This window comes from Phoca vitulina, unplaced genomic scaffold (genome assembly GCF_004348235.1).
Source record: "Phoca vitulina isolate PV1807 unplaced genomic scaffold, GSC_HSeal_1.0 scaffold10, whole genome shotgun sequence".
Classification (NCBI taxonomy): Eukaryota; Metazoa; Chordata; class Mammalia; order Carnivora; family Phocidae; genus Phoca; species Phoca vitulina.
The window spans coordinates 38,198,159-38,222,766 of record NW_022589713.1 but is presented as its reverse complement, the minus strand read 5'-3'; the positions used below and the strand labels follow the sequence as shown (position 1 = coordinate 38,222,766).

Below are 24,608 nucleotides of genomic sequence, written 5' to 3'. Positions count from 1 at the left end.
TACCTGCTTCACGTGCTACTTTACCTGTCTGGGGCTCTTTAGGCATCCAAGTTAGCTACCACTGGAGTAGATGACCCTAGATCTTTCCAGCTACAACAGGACATGATTCCACGGCTTACAGGGAGACTCCTCAGAGAACACTTTCTATATTAATAACAGGACGGTCTGATACTGCCTCACTATTTTTAGATCTAGAAAGGTCTGCCTGAAGATTGAAAATCTTATCTAGATTCAGATTTGACACTACAATCTTCACCATCTCATCCTTGATTTATTGTAACAGCTTCTTGGATGGTCTCTCCCACTCCAGCCCTTTCTGTAGCTAGGCAGCCACGGGAATAAGTGTCCTCCATCAGCTGTGAGAATGAAGCCCTCCATCACCATTTTCATCATGTCATTTCCCTACCAGGCAGGCTTCAGAAGCTTCCCGTGGCTTGTCATATCTAATCCAAACCCCTCAGCTTGGCATTCAAACCTGTCTGCCCATAAGCAAGAGCAATAATCCTGGGCTATTGTGGCTTCTCACAAAACCAGAGATGGTCTTTGAAATCCCTCTAGACCCTCCACATTGCGTCTCAATTTCCTCATTCACAGAAAACAGCAATAACTCTAATTCCCATCTTTCATCAGACTTGCTAGAATACAGAGTATCTAGTAAGCATGCTGTCTGCATGCTAAGTCTCAGGGACTTCTGATGCTCTTTTAACACATTCACGGCCTCAAATCACAAACCCCTGTAAGGACGGATAACATGGAAAAAAAGTAAACACTTCATTTTAACACTGTCAGGGCCACCAGCAAAACAAATTTTCAGATACCCCGGCATTTTCAGAAAGCACTGCGCTTCTCTTCTCCCTACTTCTACTTGTAGTTTTTGGTATCTTTAAGCAAGGTCGATTCCAAAAACTATCTCCCTAGCCTACAGAATGACAGTCAGAGAATGTCCTGCAAGTGGGGTCCTTTTATGTGTCCTAGGGGACTGGAACAAATTCCTTCAATATCATAGGCTATGGGTTGAGAAACAGACTCTATTAAGGAAAGAGGAAACTCACAGACAGGATATAGAAGATGATGTTTAGGTCCCAACCTATTGATCCTCTTAGCACACCTGAGTTCACCTACAGCTATGCTAGACAGTTTCCAACACGGGGAGAGCTTCTCACCTCAAGCACCTGCCATCTCTCTTCAACTCTACCTGAGGGTTTTCTCCCAGCACCACCTGAGCTTGCAACCAAGAAATGCAGGGAAATTAACATCCTCAGGGGCAGCCTCCACCAACTGTGGGATGGGAGTGAATGGATAGCGCCCAATTCTCCATTCTTTGGAAGGACACTACTGAAGGGCATTCTACATTGTTCCTCAGAAGGTCCCAGAGTCATTGAGCCTCATGTTTTCACTGCTCCCCATCCCACACGCCCAAAAAACCATAGGACGAGAAATAAGACCACATGCTGTGATTAGCCTATCGCCACCTGTGTTGATCCAAAATGAGTAGAATTGGCTCAGAATCCTCTGGACAGTAATCTATTAATTAACATACATTTCATTAGCTTTCCTCTGTTTTCACCTGTGTTTCCTTGCTCTCCCAAGTAAACTACCTGAACCCATATCTGGGGCTCTACTTTTGGACAAAACAGAACTAAGGCATGGGGTCAGTGAGGGAAGAGAAGGCATGAGTCCCCACCCTCCCAATCTCACTATGAGTACACTGGGTCCTGAACAGTCACCTGGTTGTGCAGTAATCGTTATTTGTTCCACTGGGGAACTCCCACCCATGCTCCTTATAGATCCTTATAGATCAGCAGTTCTCAACTAAAGACAATTCTGAGCCCCTAGGGACATTTGGTTCTATCGGGAAACATTTTTGGATGTCACAACTGGGGATGAGAGTTGCTACTGGCATCCAATGGGTTAATGTCAGGGATGTGGCTAAACATCCTACAATGCACAGGACAGCCCTCTGCACCAAAGAATTATCTGGGCCAAAACGTCAGTAATGTCAACATTGAGAAATGTCATAAAGCAAGCATGAGAACTCTGTCCATGGAGAATAATCAGACCACTTTGGTACCAGTTAGTCTCAATGTGGGTGTCAACTATTTACAAGAGTTCTCTCAGCATCATCTGCCCAGCACCTGGAGGCTTTGGGCCTATGGAAGATGCAGTCTCCCTGGGAGGAGAAGAGCTACAGTCCTGTGAGAAGCTGAGGGTGGGGTGGGCCCCTCCTGCTAGAAGCAGACAGACCCTAGTTCCAGCTTTTTGCCCAGGTAACCCAAAGTGAGTCTCTGGGGTCACTTTTCAATCTTCCACACAGAAAAGATATCGAACCTTGCCCGCTTACTCTTCTCCCTAAGGAGAATATTCTTAAGACCATTCTCTAGACCTATAAACAACTATAAAAATGTAAAAGAAAGATGTAAGAAAATGTAAGAAAAAAGAAAAACACCCTCCCTTTACAAACTTTTTGACCTGTGAATAAATCATAACCAGAGAGGAAGTCCCCCTCCCCTGCCACTGCTCCCTATCCCCACACACCCAACAAACCACAGGGTGAGAAATAAAACCAGATGCTGAGGTTAGCCTATCGCCACCTGGGTTGATCCGAAATGTGTAGACCTGGCTCCGAATTCCCTGGACCCAAAGAACATTTTCCTTAAAGATTCTAACTCTCAAAGATATCACTATGAGTTCCAGTAGAAACAAAGAGTAGCAATCATGATGGGTAAAAAAAAAAATCATTGGGGCCCCAAGTAGGGGAGGATCAGACAGGACAATCATCCCAGGTGAGTCACCTGCCTGAAGGGGGTGGACATCAAGCCGCTGCTCAGCCTCTGCTCGGGGACACATTCGGCCCACGCTGCACCTGGAAGGGCACGGCTCAGGAATTCTACGGAACGATCCCAGGTGGGACTGTCACTGCCAAGTAGGCATCTGTCTACCTGCACAGCCCCCTTGGCTGCCCGAATTAATAAGCTCCACTCCCTAAACGTGGCTTCCCGCCAAAGTAGGGAGTTGGCTCCCCAATCCTAACTCAATCTCGGTCTCACATTAAAGCCCCATGTGCTCTGGAGCAGCTTTGCAAATCACTAATGGTTTCTTTTTCGGGAAAATAGAGAAGCAGGGAAGTGTAGCAGCCAGCTGACTGACAGAAATCCACAAAGCTGGCAGCCGGTGCCGGGCCCAGAAAACAAAAGAGTCTTTGGTTCACCTGTCAGGACTGTGCTCCTTCCTCAGGTCTCGTCCCATGGAGCCTGATTCCTTCAGCCAGGTGTGATGGAGCAGAGAGTCTGACATGATCACCCAGGGTGAGCTGCTGGCTGCTTTGGAAGCCGAAAGGGAAGCTGAGGGAGATGCAGCTCTCAGCAGAGGCGGCCGCAGCCTGGGAGACTTGGATTTCTGTCCTCTAAACTGGTAACTCTGAGGAAGAGGGAGGACTGGTCCCCAGGAGGGTGAGGGAGTTCTCCGTACTTACCTCTTGCCCTGGCTTCTTCCTTCCGTCAGGGCCGTCCCAGAATTAAAGGCCCCTTTCAAGGCTATGGAGTAACATTAGCCGGACTTAAGTGAATCAGGCAGAACCTTTAGTTATTATGATTTGGTTATTCTCTTCCACCCGTTCTGACCAGCAAATATGCTCTTAAGATGTTCTTAGAGCAATGGTTCTCAAAGTGTAGCCCCCAGGGATGGGCATCACCAGGGAATGTTTTTGGAAACTCGAATTTCCCCCTCCTCCCCGCCCCCCCAGCTGACTCAGGGGGCTGGGGGTGGCGGGACCTAGCAATTGGGTTTTACAAGCCCTCCAGGTGATTCTGATGCACTCTAAGGTGTGCAATCCACTGTTGAGAGGAGCAGAGTTCCACCAGGCTTCCCAGGTGATTTCAGCTCCTAGCGAATTCACACCTGGGCAAATACACACCTTCCATTTAGCCTTCCTCCCCGATGTCGCCTTGGCACTACCACCCCTCTCCCCAAAATATTATTTACTGACTTCAAGCTTTTCAAAATTTGCAATTTAAACTTCTCCTCTGAGTGTGAATGTTATATTAGCATAGATTTCTCATAGAATGCAAATGTCGCTAGTCAGATGCATTTCAAAGCCGAAAAGCCCTCGCACCTGTCATCCCGTTAGTGAATTTATTTTACCCTAATACAAGCAATCCTATATGAACCCCATCAGCATTTTTTAAACAAAATGGTTACTTGTTTGAAAATGATTGTATGGAGGGGCGGGGAGGTGGTAAAGGAAAGAATATATATATACACATTTAGGTATAGGTATACATACATATATATATACCTATCCCTAAATGTGTATGTATAAGAGAACTATCATGGGCAAATATCTCACACAAAGATTGCTTAGAGGCTACTTTCTTTTAGAATAACGTCACCTCTTATCTCCAAAATGCTTATGATAGGGGTACCTGAGTGACTCAGTCGGTTGGGCATCTGCCTTTGGCTCAGGTCATGAACTCAAGGTCCTGGGATCCAGCCCCAAGTGGAGCTCCCTGCTTGGTGGGGAGTCTGCTTCTCTCTCTGCCCCTTCCTTCACTCATGCGTGTGTGTGCGCGCTCACTCTCTCTCAAATAAATAAATAAAATCTTTAAATAAAATAAAATGCTTAAAATAGGGTCACAATACTCCACCCTGGCTTTCACAGCTCTCTAGAATCATTCCTCAATGCAGCCCCTCTACACTCTATATTCAAGTCGCCCAGACGGCTCTGCCTTCTCCAAATAGCCCATGGACTTCCAGGCCTTTCTGCTTCTCTTTTTGTGCCCTCACTGACCTCCCTGTGACAATTCCCCTAACCCCCCAGTCAGAATAGCTTTTTCCCAATCTAGCTCCAACTCCATGGGCAAAGATGAACTAAAATATTAGTACTCAATGTTGGCAATAATATGATGAGACAAGCACCTCTGTGTACTTCTCAGGGATGTAAATGGGAGCAACTTTTCAGGAAAGTCACTGGGCAATATAACCCATGACCCAGGAAGTCTTCTTGTAAGAATCCAAGGCGAGGAAATTTTAGGAAAATAATGTTCAATCTTTCAGGGCATCTGTCTAATCCACAGGCTGACCATCCTTTAGGTAACTGGCCCCCGGGTGTACTGGTAATACAGCACAATGGTTGAGGGCAGATTTTGGAGCTCACAACCTGGATTTGAAGCCTGACTCTGAGACAAGACCCCTGTGTGACACGGGATAAGTAACGTAAATTTTCTGAGCTTCAGTGGCACCCTCCACGTAAAATAATGATATCAGTACTATCTCTCCTGTGTGTAGGCTTATGAGATGCCCCACCGTAAGCACTTGGCACAGTGGCTGACATCCAGATCACTCTCAGGAATTGTAAACTACTGTGGCGTTATGACTTTATGTCTCTCTTCTATAGTTGACCGGCCATAACGTAAGCTGGATCTATCAGATTTTTCTCCTGGGAATTTGGCATTGTGACTCAGAGCCAGCTAGTCCGTCTATTTGTTGCTAGGAGCATAACATAAACCATATTCTTCCATGTGCATAGAGAACCTGTGAAGCCTCTTCAAAGAAAGAGAAGTTTTACAACACAGCAGCAAAAGCAAGAAATAGCGGGAGTCCTGGGGGCTTCCCAATCTTCAGTTCTGCTCTCTTCTGGCAGCCAGGCTTTATTCCTGTCCTTGATTTTAGGAAATACTCGGTTCCTTCGAATACATAGAAGAGCATGATGATGATTGCCTCTCTGCCCCTCAGGTGGAGTCTCCGCCTTCTTCTGCCCTGCTCTGTGCCTTGGGGACTGAGAATGGGCTTAACATTACCCAGGACCCCTGTACCCCTGTTAACCACACACCCCAGGACCTTGTGATTTCATCTTTGAGTTCTTTTTTAATTGAATTCTCAGTCCTCTTATGTTCTTCTATAACATAAAGCATATGCATGGGACTTTCTTTTATTCCCTGAGTTATAGTTTTCTTTTAGACGAGGTTCTTTGTCTTTTCTGGTTATGCGTTTTTTTCCCCCTCTGTGGAGCCTTTTACAACTGCCACGTGGTTTTCTTTTTCATCTCATGGTTATCAGGAGACACTTGTCCAGAGTTTCTATTTGATCTGCTACTGTGTGAGTGAGTGAGTTCCCTTTAAACTCCTTTCCACTGAGACCTATTTCTATCTCTCTAAACTACAAATAAAGCCTGGGCATCCCAGGTCCTAGCCGGTTGTTTTTGTTTTCCTTTTGGTGGACCTAGCAAGCTTGAGCGGAGGAGCTGAAAGACAAGGAAAGGGAGCTCAGTGGAGGCTGTGAGCAGCTGTTATTAGAAGACCCGGATTCTCTAATGTTTCCTGATTTTGACAGACGCCCATTCTAAACCAGGGTCCATGCCACCTATGTAACGGTGTATCCCAAGGCCCTGGGAGCTGTGCTGGATGCTCAGGTTGTACTCCCCACTTTACGGGGGAGCCCTGGAGCCTTCCATCCCCAGGGAGGGTCATCTTCAGTTGCTCACTTCTCATTTAGCTATTTCACTACCCCAGTAAAAAGAGGGAAAGGTGGGGGGGTGGGGAGTCCTTTGTAACACTTCTCCCCAGTCTGGGCATGATTAATGGAAACTATAGAGGTTATGTAGACTCTGTGGCAGAGACTGCTATCATCACCAAAACCTTTCTGTTTCCTGGTGGGCACACAGAAAGACTATGCATCCTGGAATCCCTGGCAGTTAAGGACATTTGGCCAGGTGAAGTCAGCCACTTCCAAGCTTATTCCAGAAAAACTTGTCATTTCTGATTCTCTACCCTTCTTCCTTTTAATGGAGACTACTATGAGAATCTAGAAGAGGAAGAATCCATAGATAGAAAGAACCTTGAAGCAACCTCACAAGAATAACCATTTGGGTACATAATGAGTGAGAAAGGAAGTTGCACGTAGCATGTGAAACACTGAGGTTTTATCATTGTATGTTTCAACTGTTAACCTACCCTGAAGAACACATTCACCAATATTGTTTCTTGAATTCTGTAGCTGTGGTTCAGTGACATGCCATGTCACGCTACAATATTTTAGTTCTTTTCTTAGCTGCCACTTGAGAAATGTAGGGCATTCAATTATTCCCTTTTCCTTATTTTGTTCTACCAGTGACCTACTCTTTGTTTACTCGCTAGTTTTTATTAGTTGTCATTCACTTCATTAGGGATATTCTGTAAACCCATGCCACGCAGTCATTGTTATCCAGAAGTGACACAGCATATATTTTTTCAATCTGTTATATAACCATTTTTCCATTCTATCTTGCGATGTATGTAGGTAATTACAAACCTGTTTCTTTTCCAGACTGTAAGTTTCTTGGACTCAAGAATGATGACCTAGTTTGCTAGTAACTCTCATGGGTCCACAGCAGCTGGTTCATAGTAAGCACCCAATATTTTCTGACTAATAGATATACTTATCATTAGTAACACTAGACAACCAGAATTTTGTCTGCAAGCAGCTGAAGGTAAATATAAGTGGAGTAAACACTGATAATAAACACAAAATATAAGCTGCAAATATACATATATATATCTATGGCCATATAGAACATTCTGCCAGAGAACTTCAAGTGGTCATCAATTTACCTGCAACAAGAAAAAGTAAGCACAATCTACTGAAGTGCTAAATTCCCTGTCAATTACACCGAAATAATTGAAAAATCCACTTTGGGAATAGTAATAGAATCCCAAGTAAAAGTTTTGTAACTATTAATGTTGCATAAACACAGGCATGCGACTTTTGCTGCCTATTAGCAGTGATCTATTATGATACAAATCTCTCAACAAACTTCCAATGATATAATTCAATTTTTCCTTTAAAGTGTGCAATCAGGGGCCCATGGGTGGCTCAGTCAGTTAAGTGGCCAACTCTTGATTTCAGCTCAGGTCGTGATTTCAGCTCAGGTCCTGGGATTGAGCCCCATGTTGAGCTCTGTGCTCAGCGCAGAGTCTGCTTGAGATTCTCTCTCTCCCTTTCCCTCTGTCCCTCCACCTGCTTGTGCGCACTCTCTCTCCCTCTCTCTCTCAAATAAATAAGTAAATATTTTTAAAAAGTAAAAAATTTAAAAAAAAGTGTGCAATCAACCTCATTCTGTAGTACACTGGTGCAGTACTTTCTAGCACTTACCTCTGAAAATTCTAAAACCCCAAAAACTAGAGAAACAATGAGATTTGTAAATAGGACCAAATGGACAACTGCCAACTTCTGACTTTCCCTGGGCTTTCTGGGATACAGTCTGTCCAAGATCCTTATCCATGCACAGAAATTCAAGGCTAAGGTTGGTAGTCACTGGATTATAAAGTTTAGGTTGAAACTGAAGAAAGATCTCCCTTCATTCCTTTTTCATATCTATATATCTTTCGCTCCATCATGAAATGGAAAAAAAGTCTTTTTCTACCAGCTGATGCTCCCAAATTTACCTCTTCTCTGAGCTCTAGATCCAACTAAATACTCAATGTCTCCACATGGATGCCTCATAGGCATCTGCAAGTGATACGCAATAGACAAAACGCTTGCCTGCACCATCCCTGTCCTGCCCGAAACCTACCTGGGTAGTTGTCACTATCTCAGTGTATGTCCCCCATCCTTATCTATGCCACATCACCAGGAACCATCTTTTATTACATTTTCTTCCTTACTCTATTTATCTCTTCAGAAAACTCTGTTATCTCTCCCTCTAAGTATATCTCTCTACATCTCACCTTTCACAAAACTAATCTTGGTCTTCATTGCCTCTCACTTGGACCCCAGCCAGAGCCTCCTACATGGTCTCCTTCTTCTGCTCTTGTGCACTGCCAGTCTGTCTACTAAATACAGCCAATGCTATATTTTAAAATCCCAAATCAAATCATTAACCTCTCTTTATGAAAGCCTAAAAGGAACGAAATAATTTCACCCCTACGCTCTCTATCCACATTCCATATCATTTTCCTCCTTCAAGATTTCCTTTTAGCTATAACTGTCATCCTTCCAGGTTCCCCCAATGTGCCAAGCTCGTTTTCATTGCATTTGGCTTTTGCATTTGTCAGGTAACCTCCTGTTAAATATTTTCCCCCACCTTGGAATAGCTAGTTCCTTACTCTTCCCACCTCACTTTAAATGTCCCCTCCTCAGAGAAGCCTTCTGAAATCTCCCTCTCCATCTTTTCCACCTGGGACATTGTTTGTTCACTCAGTATCTTGTATAATGATTGACACTTAGTTAACGCTTAATAAATATGATTACATGAATGAATGATTGTGAGAACTTCTTTAAGTGAGAGACCCATTGTGATTGAGATGACACTTTTATATTCTTGTTGCCTGTAAATTTTTAAGTCAACTGTTACCCATATTTTATGGCAAAACAGGTGGAGTTTTTCATGAAGCAAAGAGAAGAGTTATTTTTGCTCCCCAAAGGGAGAAAAAAGCAGGACTAATTCTGGTAGAGAGAGTGCTGGTAAGGTCAAGATTTAACAAAGAGAGAGAACAGAAAGAGCTAACAGGAGGGGTTGGTTTCTCTAATGTGGAGTAGATGTGAACTCCTCCTTTGTCAATACTATAAAATCCACCTTGCTCACTAATGTATTTTGAGAATATCAAGGGGTGCTAACTCTTGCATCTAAATTAGCATGGATTACACCAGTGCTCATATAACATAGGGCAATCCATGAAGTGTGCTCACATAAACTAAAGAACCAGAGGATGAGGAATCAGATGACATTTTCATGAACATGTATAATGAAAAAAATCTTTAGAACAAGACACAAAGTGCACAAAACATAAAAAACTCCATACCTTTGAATACATTAAAATTAAAATTACTTTTAAAACTCACTATGAAAAAAAGGAAAAGAGAAGCCACAGACAGGAAAATACATTTGCTGTGCATATAACCAACAATACTTTAGTACCCAGAATATATAAAGAACTCTAACATTTCTCTTTGGAGAGCAATTCAGCAATATATGATAAAGTTGAAGATATTCATATCCAAAAACTTAGCAATTCCATTGAAGTCTGATCCTCTAGAGAACCCTTACACAGGGAAACATGGTTAAGAATGTTCTTCGCAACATTGCTTGTAATGGTGAAAAACTGGGGACATCCTAAGAAAATGTATATATAAATAAATTATGGCAAAATCATACAAAAGAAAACTATATAGTAGTTATAAAATTTTAAAACCTGCATAGCAAAACTATTCCTCATTTATGGATGTGTATGAATGTATATATATGGAAACATGCATGAAAATAAAAAAATATCACATTCATGATAACGGTTCTTTCTAGAAAGGAAGGCAAAGGAAAGGAATCAGCAAGCCTTGGGAAAATATCATGATCTGATTGGAGTGGAAGGGGTATCCATCAGGGCTCATTATGTTTGCCTTAAAATTACTTGTATGTGTAAAATCTCTAAAAATTACATTAAAAATTTTTAAAGACTTAGAAAATAAATATAAAGAGAAAAAAAAGTCGAATAAAGTAAGGTGAAACCCAGGCTAAGGTTAGCACACAAAAACCAGACACTGTACACCACCATTCACGTGGCAAAAAAATGATTCTAACATTAGTATTTACACAATCACTTCAATTGTGTTTCCAAATGTAGGTAATATAAATCCTTGCCTGCAGATCATGATATAGCATGGATTCATAAATTTCATACCCACAAATTTGGGGAGTTTCAGCAACTGTTGCAACCCCTTGACTCCTAGAAAGAAGAATCAAGATCAACTGCCAATTCTACTCCCGCCACTCGGCTCTATGCAGCGTAGATCGCTAGGGGAGGTTAAGCATCTTGCCTGGCATACATATTTCTGGGTTAGTCTGACAGACAGGGCATAAAGTGCATTTCTAAAAGCAAATGAAATTATATTGTCATAAATAGGTAACAGCTCTGGCCAGGGCACAACATGCACACTGCCCAATGAATCACTCCAGGCTGTTCTTTTTGCCTAAAATAATCCAGGGCCTTATGTGTTGGAGGAAGCCATGAATCTTTCCACTACCCAAGCAGCAAGAGCATGCCTCTGCACTGCTGGCTGTGAGAAATCTTCCTGACATAGAGGGGAGAAGAAAAAAACATGGCAAGAATTTGGACTCTGAGGAGAAAAAAAAATGGGTCATGTTTTTGTCTCATCCTGCTCATCTTTGGAGAAACTAAATTCACTCTGAATCAACAAGGGATTTAACCTCCTTGTAAGGAGGCTAAGATTTTATCATAATATAAAACCTGACACAATTACAATAGAATTTAAACCAGAGTTGCTTTTGGTCTTTGTTTTTCCAGTTAACTCTAACAGATACTAGTGCCCAAAAAAATATTAGCAATGTAAAAAGATACTTTCTTTATAATAAGTCAGAATGCTTCACTTCCTCATATTTTCCCAGTAGCCAAAGGGCATGGTCGTTGTTGGGTGATGGGGTCTCCTCCTAGGGGATATCCCAATCATCCGGGGAAAGTTCAGATTCCATGCCTTCCTATTCAACTTCCAAACTTAGCAAGTTTGGTAAATGGGACTTATATTTCCAAAGAAGTGTTACCATTATCCCAGCTTCTGGACTGTAGAGACAGAAAACTTGCACAGTAGCAAGTACCATATCATCCCTGCCTTCCACAAAGACTGGTAGGTTGTGATAACTCCATTTAGAAACAGGCCAAGTCCAGGTTGTGATGTAGACTACATTTTACTTTAAACTACTTCCAACCTAGATCGTGTAATGTAAATGAATGTCATGCCTCTAGGCCCCAGAGCATAATTTCCCTATTTGAGGATATTCTAGGGGTGTTAGTGGACACTTATTCAGAAGACAATGCACCAGAGGTGATATCTATAAGGCTTCAGCTAGCTCTATGTCTGATCAACACAGAAGTTTGTTAATTAGCATTATGAATATTATAAATAGATTTTCAGGGACACCTGGGTGGCTCAGTAGGTTAAGCATCTGCCTTCAGCTCAGGTCATGATCCCAGGGTCCTGGGATCGAGTCCTGCATTAGGTTCCCTGCTCAGGAGGGAGCCTGGTTCTCTCTCTGCCTGCCGCTCCCCCTGCTTGTGCTCTCGCTCTCTCTAACAAATAAATAAATAAAATCTTTTTTAACACATAAATAAATAGATTTTCATTGGTGAAATCAATGGCTTATTAACAAGCATAATGGACATCAGATACGGGCTTTCATCGGTAAAAATGACGGTGTTCAAGATACAAGAGCAGGCTAGAATACAGCTGATATATCCCTACTTTTACATGAACAGAAAATTTTTAAAAATCTAGCACTCCTTCCATGCTTAGTAATGGTTCCCTAAGTTTAATTTCTACTGGGTCCTAGGATACTAGTTTAGAAAGTTCTTGATCATTTGATTCTAAAAAGAATAATAGTTAGAAAATTCATGCCATAAAATATTACACTTTTGCCTCAAGTGAAATTTTCAAACAAGGTGATTTGGGAGTAGACAAAGGACAGAGAATAAAGAGTTCATTGAGTTTATAGAACTTTGTGCTTGCTTATTTTAGACTTCAGATGTGTGGAAGAATGCTGTTTGAGATTTGTTTTCCTTATACCATACTGAGATACCAGAAGTGGAATAGCAAATATCACCTATCTCTAATACTAAAAGGAAGCTAATAGTTATGCATTGCCAATTAGGTTTCAGTCAGGTTTTAGCATAAGAACTAAAGCAGACTCAAATAATGACTTAATGAGAGAGCAAAATAGGAAAAGATCTGAGGATATAATCTGGCAATAAGTAACTGACGGAAAAAGAGAATTAAAGACATGTAGACTTACAGGGTCAGAGAGAAGAAAATAAAATACAAAACAGAAGAACTGAATGTTCCAATCAGGAAAGAGAATGAAAAAAAAAAAACAAACAAACTGAAAACAAAGAAGTAATATTAAAATATACTTTCAAAACATGGGAATAAGATAAAATAATAACAGTGTGTCCTTTGGATTTCATAGGAATAATGTCTAGCAGGTCTTCCCCATGATTACTTAATTTTCTAGGAGAAGATGTCTTTGTTTGACTCTTTACCATTGATTAGAACTCATCATCTTCGAAGTTAAATGTTAACTTCAATCTTTGATAAAAATACAAACGATATCTGAACAGTAGAAATGGCAATGCCAAAAGTTACCATTTTTATTATTTATATTTTTACCATTTTACCAGTTTTATTGCCCTGTAGGAAGTGAACAAATTTTATATTTAAATTTAGCAATCTTATTCCAGTGGTAATTCTTTTAGAGCCTGTAGATACTTAGCTTTTCAAATTCTCTTTGAATCAGCTTTAATATCCTGCTGCCTCTTTCGTTAATGAGTGAAATAAGTCTTTGACATGATAGTCATGTTTTAATTTTTGTTTTAATTATACTTCAGGAGAAAGTTGGAAGAGTTGCCAAAACATTTATAAGGAGCTTACAGAGCTCAAATACCTCAGAGACAGATTGTTGTCTGATTATTATTACTCTCCAGATACCTACGTGGAAAGATATTAAATGTTTTCTTTGGAAGAAAATGTTTTCATTCCCATTTCACAGAGAAGAGAACTGAGCTTGAAGAGGGTAAGTAAATTTGCTCCTATTAAACAGACCAGAGCTTGCACTCAAAAGGTTGCCTGAGTCTTTTCCTTCTGTTATACAACCTTTAGATTCCCTGAATAGAATTGCAAAATGAAATTAAGGAGTTGTCACAAAAATACCCTTCCATCCCAAGCAGCCTCTCTGTGCCACCATTCTTTGTTGCCCCAGGCATTTTGCTGAAGCTATTCGCTGCAGTCTGGCCAATACTTCCACTGCCTGAGGCTGCTTTTCCTCTAGCTGTAAGGTGATCTGCGTTCATATCAAGAAAACAAGGATGTTTTATGGGCTCCTTCCTACAGCTCTTTCCTAATAGTAGGATGAAATAATCTTGGCTCTAGTTCTAACTAGGGCATTTGGAGTATAATACAATGATTATTGCAATTTTTGAATTGTCGGAGAATGAAAAAATAAATCCAAGTAGATCAGAATGTTCTAAAACCCAACATTCTCCCTCATTTTGAGATCAAAGTTTTAAAAAAGTGGTATCTCCCACCTCGTTTTTTTTTTCACTTTCTTTCTTCCTTTAAAGCATGAAGGTTGATTTTAGTACACAGAGAGAGGACTGGACAATGAGAACTTCAATAAGACCCTCAAAGAAGAGACGTTAAGAACTGTGAAAATCAAAACGATATGTTGATTCTCAAACCCTTCCAATTTGTTGTACCTTGTGGTGCCCCACACTATGCTAGATACATCTACCAGAAGAATTCTGGGCCTACTTTAAAAAGACCAAGTGAAGTAATAGCTATGTAACAGGACAGATGGCAGCTACCCTTGTGGTGAACATGGCATAGGTGTAAACTTGTCAAATCACTAAGTTGTATACTGGAAACCAGTGTAACATTATGTGTCAACTATACTCAAATAAAAAAATGAAAAACAAAACAAAAAGACAAAGTGAACATAAAGCAGACAGTTCAATGATTTAGTATTAAATGTTATGAAACAGACCCTAAGGGTTACAGAAATTCAAAAAGATGGGGTGGGGTAGAGTAGGGAAAATAAGTGATCTGTGACACAGGGAAGTCCAAATGCGGAGATCAAAGCCCATCAGGGTCTCCAGTAATTTATAAAGTTGGGGAGCAGGACGGATTTCCAAGGGCAAGGCAGATCTCTCAGCAGAGTTTGTATTGCAAAACAGTGATAATAAAGTACTATTTACTGAGTGGTTATTTTTTTCCCAAGTATAGTAAGCAGCAATTTACACATGTTATGTGTATTTAATTTCATTTGGTCATCAGTCATGGGAAACAGATAAACATTACACCCATTTTGTAGATAAGAACACTGATATGGTACCCAAGATCTTAACTGGGGATTACTGAGCTCAAACCCTGCGTGTGTGTGTGTGTGTGTGTGCGCGCCTGCACGCACACATCGAGGGCAGCAGGGCCACGCCTGCACCAGGGTGGAGATGGGATGGTCGCTTGCTGAAATTGCAAGGTACCAAGAAACCTCGAGTGGGAAGCTGCAGAGCGAGCGTGGGCTTGAGGAAAACAGGCATCAGAGAGTGGCGGTGGATTTTTTTTCTTCAGTCTCTGGCATGATGAAATCACAGTGTAGGATAGAAAAGCAAAGAGAGGGAAAGGAGAACTTGGACTGTAGACACATATTTCTTGCCATCTCCAAAAGAGAAGTTCCTTCTATTTAAAAAAATACACTTTTGTCCTCATATATTTATATATACTTCTTTATAATTTTTGTTTTGTTTGAATTATAAATTTTGGTTAAATGTAAATCAACATAGAGAAAAATTGGGGAGCTTGCTTTATAATTTTAAAAATATTTAAAATGCTTTACCTTATTTGCTGCTAATAATGCCGTGAGATAGGGAGGGTAGGGTTTCCTTAGTCATTGTACAGATGAGGGAAATGAGGCACAGAAAGTTTCAATGCCCCTCATTCTCTGTCCTCAGTTGCCATGAATGATACCATTACTCGTCTATTAGAGTCAAACAAATCAGACATTTGAAAATCATCCTTGAGGGGCGCCTGGATGGCTCAGTCGTTAAGCGTCTGCCTTTGGCTCAGGTCATGATCCCAGGGTCCTGGGATCAAGCCCCGCATCGGGCTCCCTGCTCAGTGGGAAGCCTGCTTCTCCCTCTCCCACTCCCCCTGCTTGTGTTCCCTCTCTCGCTGTGTCTCTCTCTGTCAAATAAATAAATAAAATCTTAAAAAAAAATCATCCTTGACTCCTCTCTTTTCCATATGGCCTAACTCCAGTTGGCTACCATGCTCCAACAGTCCTACATCATTTTAATAATGCTCAAATGCCATACTTCCACTCTCTGCCTAGACTGTCATAACTGAGGCAACCATCACTCCATCATTTATACCCAGATTATTTTAGCAATGTAAAATGGACCAACCTGCCTCTGGTCTCACTAATGCCCAGTCTCTTTCCCAACTACCACCATTTTGTGAAATGTTAATCTGAAGATACCTCAGCCACCATGTCAATGATTTTCTTATTTTTACAAATAAATACAAACTCTTTGTTAGAGCATATAAGATCCTTCATGATGCAGCCTTCATGAAACCCCAGTGTTATCTCTTGCCATTTACCCTCTACTCCGATGGGTCATACCTGCACCTCATGTGTCATATCTTCCAGTCACACAGAATACTTCTGATGGTTCCAGAAGCTTCATACTGGAAATCTCTGCATTTGTTGTTCTCTGTGCCTAGAATACTCATCCTCATTGTTCTCACAGTTCACTTCCTGTTCAGTCCTTCAAAATTCATTAGCTATGCTTCCTTCCCCAGGAAGCCTTTCTAGCACCCCTAGACTAGCATAAGATGACTTTCTATATGCAATTAGCCATATCATAGCATTTACCACTCCTAAAACACACACTATTTTCCTATTCGTCAGTCTTAGCACTAAGCTCTAACTGTGTCATTACATGTCATAAGATTGTTTCGGTCCTCTGTATGCACATGTGTGCCATCCATTCCTTTAATAGCTCTCAAAATACATTAAGATACATATACATCTCAATACATTAAGAGGGCTTGACTGGGTAGAGCTCTTGACTGGGCTGTAGGGAACCCAAAAGACACAAGATATGTTCCTTGTCCTTGAGGGAGATTTCTATGAACCTGAAACAGGAGAAAACACAAGGAAAAATGACACATACCCAGTGTAGTAGATTGAATGATGATCCCACAAAAGATATGTCTACTCAGAACCTGTGAATGTAACCTTCTGTGGAAAAAGAAATGGTCTTTGAAGATATAATTAAGTTAAGCATCTTGATATGAGACCATCCTGGCCCCTGAGTGGGCCCTAAATGTAATGACAAGTGCCTTTATAAGAGACGATACTAACAGAAGAGGAGAAACAGCAGAGAATGTGATGTGAAGACATAAGGCACAGGTTAGCATCATGTGTCAATAAGCCAAGCAATGCAAAGGACCGTCCACAGCCACCAGAAGCCATAAGAGGTATGGAACAGATTCTCCTAGAGCTTCCAGAAGAAACCAAATCCAATCACACCTTGATTTTGGACTTGAGGTCTTCAGAACTGAGGGGGGATAAATTTCTGTTGTTCAAAGCCATCCAGTTTATGGTAATTCTTTATAGCAGCCCTAAGAAACTAATATGCCAAAATATTAACAATAATAAGAAAACAAGACCTCACTTATTTTCAACGCACTTTTGCAATAGGTTAACACATTTCCAACAATTTAAGATGTGATCCTTTTCTTTCTGCTTGCATGTTCTTTTTCTCATCGTCAGACCCTAGCAGGGATGTGTATGTAGAGATGCACTAAGTGCTTCGTAAATACGGGTTGACAGATAACTATATTTTGTATAATAAGAGAGAGATGCTACCATAAGTGAAGCAAAAGTGAAAACAAGTACAGAAATGTGTGCCTTCCTTACTTTTAAAAAGGAAAAAAAAACCTGTCAGAAACAGGAAAGAACTGTCAAAAGTACACGGTATTCCGTACAGATATTGTGAAACAAGTCACAATACAAGTTGTTTTGTGACAGTGTAAATGCATACATTTTACATCATGTTAGCAAGTACGTATCTACTACCTCGACCAAAATTACATGCGCTCCTCCCAACACTTTAATCATGCACCGCAGTAATCTCCAATTCAAGAGAGATAAGTTGATAACTGATATATTCAGAGCTATTTAGGATTTTAACACTGGGGAAAATAGGTTCTTTGCAAAAAAAGGGGGAGGAGGCAAATAAAAGAGGGAAAAATATATGATAAACACTATTGCCTGGAAATGACAAGGATAAATGAAAAAAGGCAGCCACACCTTTCTTCTTTTATGATTTGAAATTCAATAACCTACATCTTTGGTTGGTGCCAAGTGTTGTACTTCCTCCTGAGGGAAAAAGTCCCTGAACTCACAGAACTTGTATTCTAGGGCAGCTCTTACAAAGCTACAATGCATTATGTAAATCAGTAATAAAAATAGCAATGAAATCATCTGCTTCCACATAATGTTAATAGTTAGTAATTATTGAGTTTTTATTATGTAACAGGCACTTTCTAGGCTCTTTTCAAATTAATTTATTCAATACAACAATCTATTATTATCTCTATTTTACAGAGCAGGAAACTGAGGCAAGAGAAATGAAGTAAATTGTCTGCTGGTTGAACCAATCAGGAAGTGGTAGAGAAGGGAGTGAAACCCAGCAGCCTAGTTCCAGAGCTCTTGGTTTCAATTACTGTATTATCTTGCATCTAGATGTAATAAGAGCGACTTGCAACAATAAAAAGGAAAAATCATCTTATGGAATGAATTAGTAAGTCTTTACTCCACATCACAAAGCACAAATTAAATAACCACTTCAGTCTCACACATACCATATTAAAAAAAAATGTAGAAAATAATAACACGTAACTTTGCAGGATCCATGTGAGTATTCGAGAAGAGGACAGATGTGAATGTGCCTAGCATAGTGCTCTGAATAAAAAAGGAATTTAATAAATGCAGGTTTTAAAAAAAATTATACATAGATTATTCTATGGCCCCTTTCCCTATCTTTTAAGCATTAACTTATAATTGGGCTGAAAATGCATAAAGATCACATTGAAATCTCCAAAGTACATTACAAATCCTTAAGTCATTGCCTACAGCAGAAAAACATGTTATATCATCACTAAACTGCTTTATTTTCTTCCTGGGCACAGACGAAGACTACATTTTGTAGCCCAGCTTGATCTAGGAAGAAATCTCTTCTGGCCAATGGAATCTGAAAGTATATGATGTATACCACTTCTAGATCTGGTCTCTAAAACCTACACTTCTGGATCTAATGTATCAGCTCTGGCAGACCAATCCTTCAACTTAGAACAACTAGAAAAATTAGATGGAATGGAAAAACAAAGCAAAACAAAAAACAAACTAAAAACATCTCTTGGAAGCCATCAAAGATGTTAGAAGGTGTGGCAGTTATTAAGGGGGATGGAACTTAAAAGAGACCATGATGCTACCAACCAGAAACAAATCACTGAGGTGAGCATAACTTTCTATACTACTTTTATCAATCTAATCACTTCTCAGTGTGTATGATAAAGTGGCCACATTTGGAGAGCCGGAGCAGAAAGCAGCTGCTGGGAAACTGAGAGCTAAGCAGACCTTTAGGCAGTATAAAATGTTGGGGGATAAAAATCAGAAGTTTAGGGTCCACATCAGTGCTGAGTCTCTGTAGGATCACACTCCATAGTTAGAACAAAGCAGAAATGGGCCAGATCTTACAAGGACTGGAAACTCTGCCTCAAATCAGCTCTAATCATTTGGCCAGAAAATGAACAAAATCTTTAATGGAAAAATATAACAGCATCCATAGACTCTAATATTTGGTAACAAAATGTGTGGCATGCAGTTCAGAATTACCAAGAGTATACCAAGAGTATAAAGTACCAAAGGAAAAAGAATTAACAGAAACAGACCTATGGATGATCCAGATATGTGAGCTACACAGACTTTAAAATAGCTGTGATTAGTATGTTCAAGAAAATTGAATCAAGATCAGAATTTCACCAGAGAACTTGAATCTGTGAAAAATTAAGGGGAAATTCTAGAATTTAAACAAATAAAATTACTGAGATGAATACAACTTAGAATTCTATACCAAGTAAAAATACACGTCAATAATGAAGGTGAGGAAGGTTTAAGGAGCTTGGAAGTCACCGCTCTGTCCCAACAACTCTACTTGGATCCATAAGAGAGGGAAAGACAAAAGACAAACTCCTGCCCCCACAACTGGAGAGATGGGTGAATACAGATCATCACAGCTTCCCAGAGCAGAGACTCATGAAGAAATTGCCACAGGAACCAGTGCTGGGGTAAGAAAATTTGAACTGTAATTGATGAACTAATTGCTGGAGGCTCAGCTTGGGCAACTCTCAGAGTGAAAAACTCCAGGGGGACTCAGGCAGAGGGAAGATCCTCACCATTGTGAGATTTACCTCTCGGAGCTCAACCAGATTCCCATAGTAAATATCTGAAAAAAATCAATCCCTTCAGGCTTCCTGCAGGGAAAGAGAATAAGGAACCATTTTGAAATAAGCCAGAGCACTCTTCTTAACAAGGCCTGTCCTCAGGGAGAACTAGTTAACTAGAACTTAACCCGCTGAGGTATTATCAGAGCCTAACTTGCCCGGGGGAAAGAAAATATCCAACTCTAGTCTGTTGGTGTCATCCGGTCCCACCTAAATGGGGAGAAAAAAACTGAGAAACCCTTGTGAGTTTCACTGTCCAGACACACAGGGTCCCTGAGAGACAGACCTAGGCACAGGACTATAGAATGCTTCCCTTCCCCATACCCCACCGCCACATCAGTAAAGGCTTATTCACTGGAGGTGCTTTTACCCAGGACCCATGTCTGATTATCAAGAAAAAATTAAAAGGCATACCAAAAGGAAAAAATACAGTTTGAAGAGCCAAAGCAAGCATCAGGATGCTTGCTAAACCAGATATGCACCAGATATGGCAGGGATATAGGAATCATCAGACTGGGTATTTGAAACAACTAGGATTAATATGCTAAGAGCTTTAATGGATAAAGTAGATGGTATGAAGGGACAGATGGACAATGTAAGCTGAGAGATAAAAATCCTAATAAAGAACGAAAGAGAAATGCTAGATATCTAAAAAAACACTGTAAGAGAAATGAAGAATGACTTTCATAAGCTTATATAGGCTGGACATGGCTGAGGAAAGAATCATTGAGCTAGAGGATATAGCAATAGAAACTTCAAAAACTAAAAAGCAAAGAAAACAAAGATGAAAAATAGAGAACAGAATTCTAAGGACTGTAGACAACTACAAAAGGTGTAATGTACACATAATGAGAACACCAAAAGGAGAAGAAAGGAAGAGAAGAAAATGTGAAACAATAATCACCGAGAATTTAACCCAAATTAATGTCAGACACCTAACCACAGAGCTCCAGGAAATTCGGAGAACACCAAGGAGAATAAATGTCAAAAAATCTACACCTAGGAATATCATCTTCAAACTACAGAAAATCAAAGACAAAAAAAAAAAAATCCTGAAAGAAGCAAGAGAGAAAAACACATTTTCTATAGAGGAACAAATTAGAATTGCATCCTACTTCTTCTCAGAAACCACGCAAGCAAGAAAAGAGTGGAGGGAAATATTTAAAGTATTGAGAGAAAAGAGAGAGAAAGAAAGAAATAAAATATTTCATAATGGACAAAACCCAAAGAATCTGTATTACATGACTTTTTACTTTGTGTTTTACTTTGTGAAAATTCATCAGGCTATGCACTAAACATAATAAAAGTTTATTTTTTTAAATGTCTACAGAATGGTGAGAAGGAGGGAGATGAGAAATAGTGAAGCTTTAATGACTATATTCACCCTCTCCCACTGAAAACCAAATGCCAGAGGCTTGAGTTCTAGATGGGCAAACTAACTTCAAATCACGTTCACAACTTTGCTAATTACAAAAGACTGGACATTTTGACAGACTGGACTTTCAATTACCTAAATATAACCAGAAAGTGCATGGGGTTCCTGAGCCTTCCTCCAGGGTCAGTGCTTTACGAACTAGGCAATGTGGCCCTCGGTGACCTTTCCAAGTCATTGGCCAGGCAGGTCCCCGCAGCATGCGCCGGGGTTCATACAAGATGTTTCAAAGCCTTGTTAAAAATGTTTGGGTCCCCCCGAAGCCCTATTCTACCCAAATTTATCAGGAGATTTGGGTAGGAATGGGATTGATGGGTTTCATCATTTATAAAATCAAGGAAGTAAAGCTTTGAAAGCTTCGAGTTCTGCACCTGCTCATGGTCATCATTAACCAGCTTTACTTGAGTACACGTCAGATGGAGCATCAGTCTGGCTGTAAATTTCAGCAAGCTGTGTTAGATGAGAACATGGAGCATCGCTGTAAACTTGTAGACATGTTGTTTCCTTTGTGGAGTGAATAAAGGTACCTGGGAGGTGTACCAAACAAACAAAAAAACTGGGCAATAAAAAAGTGTTGTGTTTATAATCACTTTTTAAACCCTCCTGAGAGGGTCTGCTTGCTCTTTTCTTGTCTGCACTCAAGGCAGAGGATGCAGTGGAGGACCTGAGTCACAGCTTGGAACATAGCTGCCCCATCAAGAAAACCCACTTTGGACTTTTTGTGAGTGAGACATAAACTTTTATTGACTGGAGTTACAATATTTTAAGGCTGTTTGTTTTATGTCCCACATAACTAATGCACTGCTATTAGAAATTTCAAGGTAAACAAAACCACCAAAGACTCAAAGATGAAAAGGGGGAGTGGCAGAAAATGTAACTTACATTCATCAAGTGCTATTTTGTGCAAAATTCTCTGCTGATAATAACTAAAATTTCTCAACATTTATCAATAGCCACTGACAATGTTACCTTCTTTAGATACATCGTTTCATCCAATTTCTACAAACACCCTTTCAGGTGAGTATGATCATCATTATTACACAGATAAAGGTAAATGAAGAACAGACCGACATTTATTTTTTTTTTAATTCCAGTATAGTTAACATACAGTGTAATATTAGTTTCAAGTGTAAAATGTAGTGATTCACCAATTCTATATATTACTCACTGCTCATCAAGATGAGTGTACTCTTAATCTCCTTCACCTAATTCACCCATCCTCTCACCCACCTCCCCTCTGATAACCATCGTTCTTTATAGTTGAGTCTGTTTTTTGGTTTGTCTCTCTATTTTTCACTTTGTTCATTTGTTTTGGTTCTTAAATTCCACATATGAGTGAAATTATATGGTATTTCTCTTTCTCTGACTTATTTTGCTTAGCATTATACTCTCTAGCTCCATCCATGTTGTTGCAAATGGCAAGATTTTGTTCTTTTTTATGACTGAATAATATTCCATTGTGTGTGTGTGTGTGTGTGTGTGTGTGTGTGTGTGTATATATATATCACTTCTTTTTCCATTCATCTATCAATACACACTTGGCCTGCTTCCATAATTTGGCTATTGTATATAATGCTTCTATAAACATAAGGGTTCATATATCCCTTTGAATTACTGTTTATTATTTGGGTAAATATCCAGCAATGTGATTCCTGGATCGTAGGATAGTTCTATTTTTAACTCTTTGAGGAGCCTCCATATTGTTTCCCACAGTGACTGCACCAGTATGCATTTCCACCAACAGTGCACAAGGGCTCCTTTATCTCCACATCTTCACCAAAACTTGTTGTTTCTTGTGTTTTTAATTTTAGCTATTCCAGCAGGTGTGAGGTGGTATCTCATCGTGGTTTTGATTTGCATTTGCCTGATGATGAGTGATGTTGAGCATCTTTTCATGTGTCTGTGGGCCATCTGTATGTCTTCTTTGGAGGAATATCTGTTCATGTCTTCTGCCCATTTTTAAAATGGATTATTTGGTTAGGGGGTGTTGAATTGTATAAGTTCTTTATTTAATTTGGATACTAACCCTTTTTTGGATATGTCATTTGCAAATATCTTCTGTTCAGTAGGTTGTCTTTTAGTTTTGTTGTTTCTTTTGCTGTGCAGAAGCTTTTTTATCTTGATCTAGCCCCAACAGTTTATTTTTTATTTTGTTTCCCTTGCTTCAGAAGACATATGTAAAAAAAATGTTATAGCTTGTCAGAGAAATTACTGCCTGTGTTTTTTTCTATGATTTTTATGGTTTCAGATCTCACATTTAGGAATCCATTTTGACTTTATTTTTGTGTATGGTGTAAGAAAGTGGTCCAGTTTCATTCTCTTGCATGTAGCTGTCCATTTTCCCCAGCACCATTTGTTGAAAAGACTCTTTTTCCCACTGCATACTCTTACTGCCTTTGTCAAAGATTAATTAACCATCTGGTTGTGGTTTTATTTCTGGGATTTCTATCCTGTTCTATTGATCTATGTGTCTGTTTTTGTGTTGGTACCATACTGTTTTGATTACACAGCTTTGTAGTATAACTCAAAATCTGGAATTTTCATAACTATAACTTTATTTTTCTTTTTTAGATTGCTTTGGCTCTTCGTGATCTTTTGTTGTTCCATACAAATTTTAGGATTGTTTCCTCTAGTTCTATGAAAAATGCTTTTGGTATTTTGATAGGGATTACATTAAATCTATAGAATGTTTCGGGTAGTATGAACATTTTAACAATATTTGTTCTTCTAATCCATGAGCATGGAATATCTTTCCATTTGTTTCTGTCATCTTCAATTTATTTCATCACTGTCTTACAGTTTTCAGAGTATAGGTCTTTTACCTCCTGGTTAAGTTTAGTCCTAGGTATGTTATTATTGCTTGTGCAATTGTAAATGGGATTGTTTGCTTAATTTCTCTTTCTGCTGCTTCATTATTAATGTATAGAAATGCAACAGACATTTTGTACATTGATTTTGTATCCTGCAACTTTATTGAGTTCATTTACCAATTCTAATAGTTTTTAATGGAGTATTTAGGGTTTTCTATATATAGTATCATGTCATCCACAAAGAGTGATAATTTTATATCTTCCTTACCAATTTGGATGTCTTTTATTCCTTTCACTTATCTGATTTCTGTGGCTAGGACTTCTAG

General features: G+C 39.8%; 1 protein-coding gene and 1 pseudogene across 1 annotated transcript in view; one reads left to right on the top strand and one right to left on the bottom strand.

Moving 5' to 3' along the window:
- Positions 1–24,608, bottom strand: part of RBMS3 (RNA binding motif single stranded interacting protein 3) — a 1,498,583-nt gene that overhangs the window by 1,088,137 nt on the left and 385,838 nt on the right. The window lies entirely within an intron of this gene.
- LOC116635095 lies at positions 21,644–21,863 on the top strand (annotated as a pseudogene).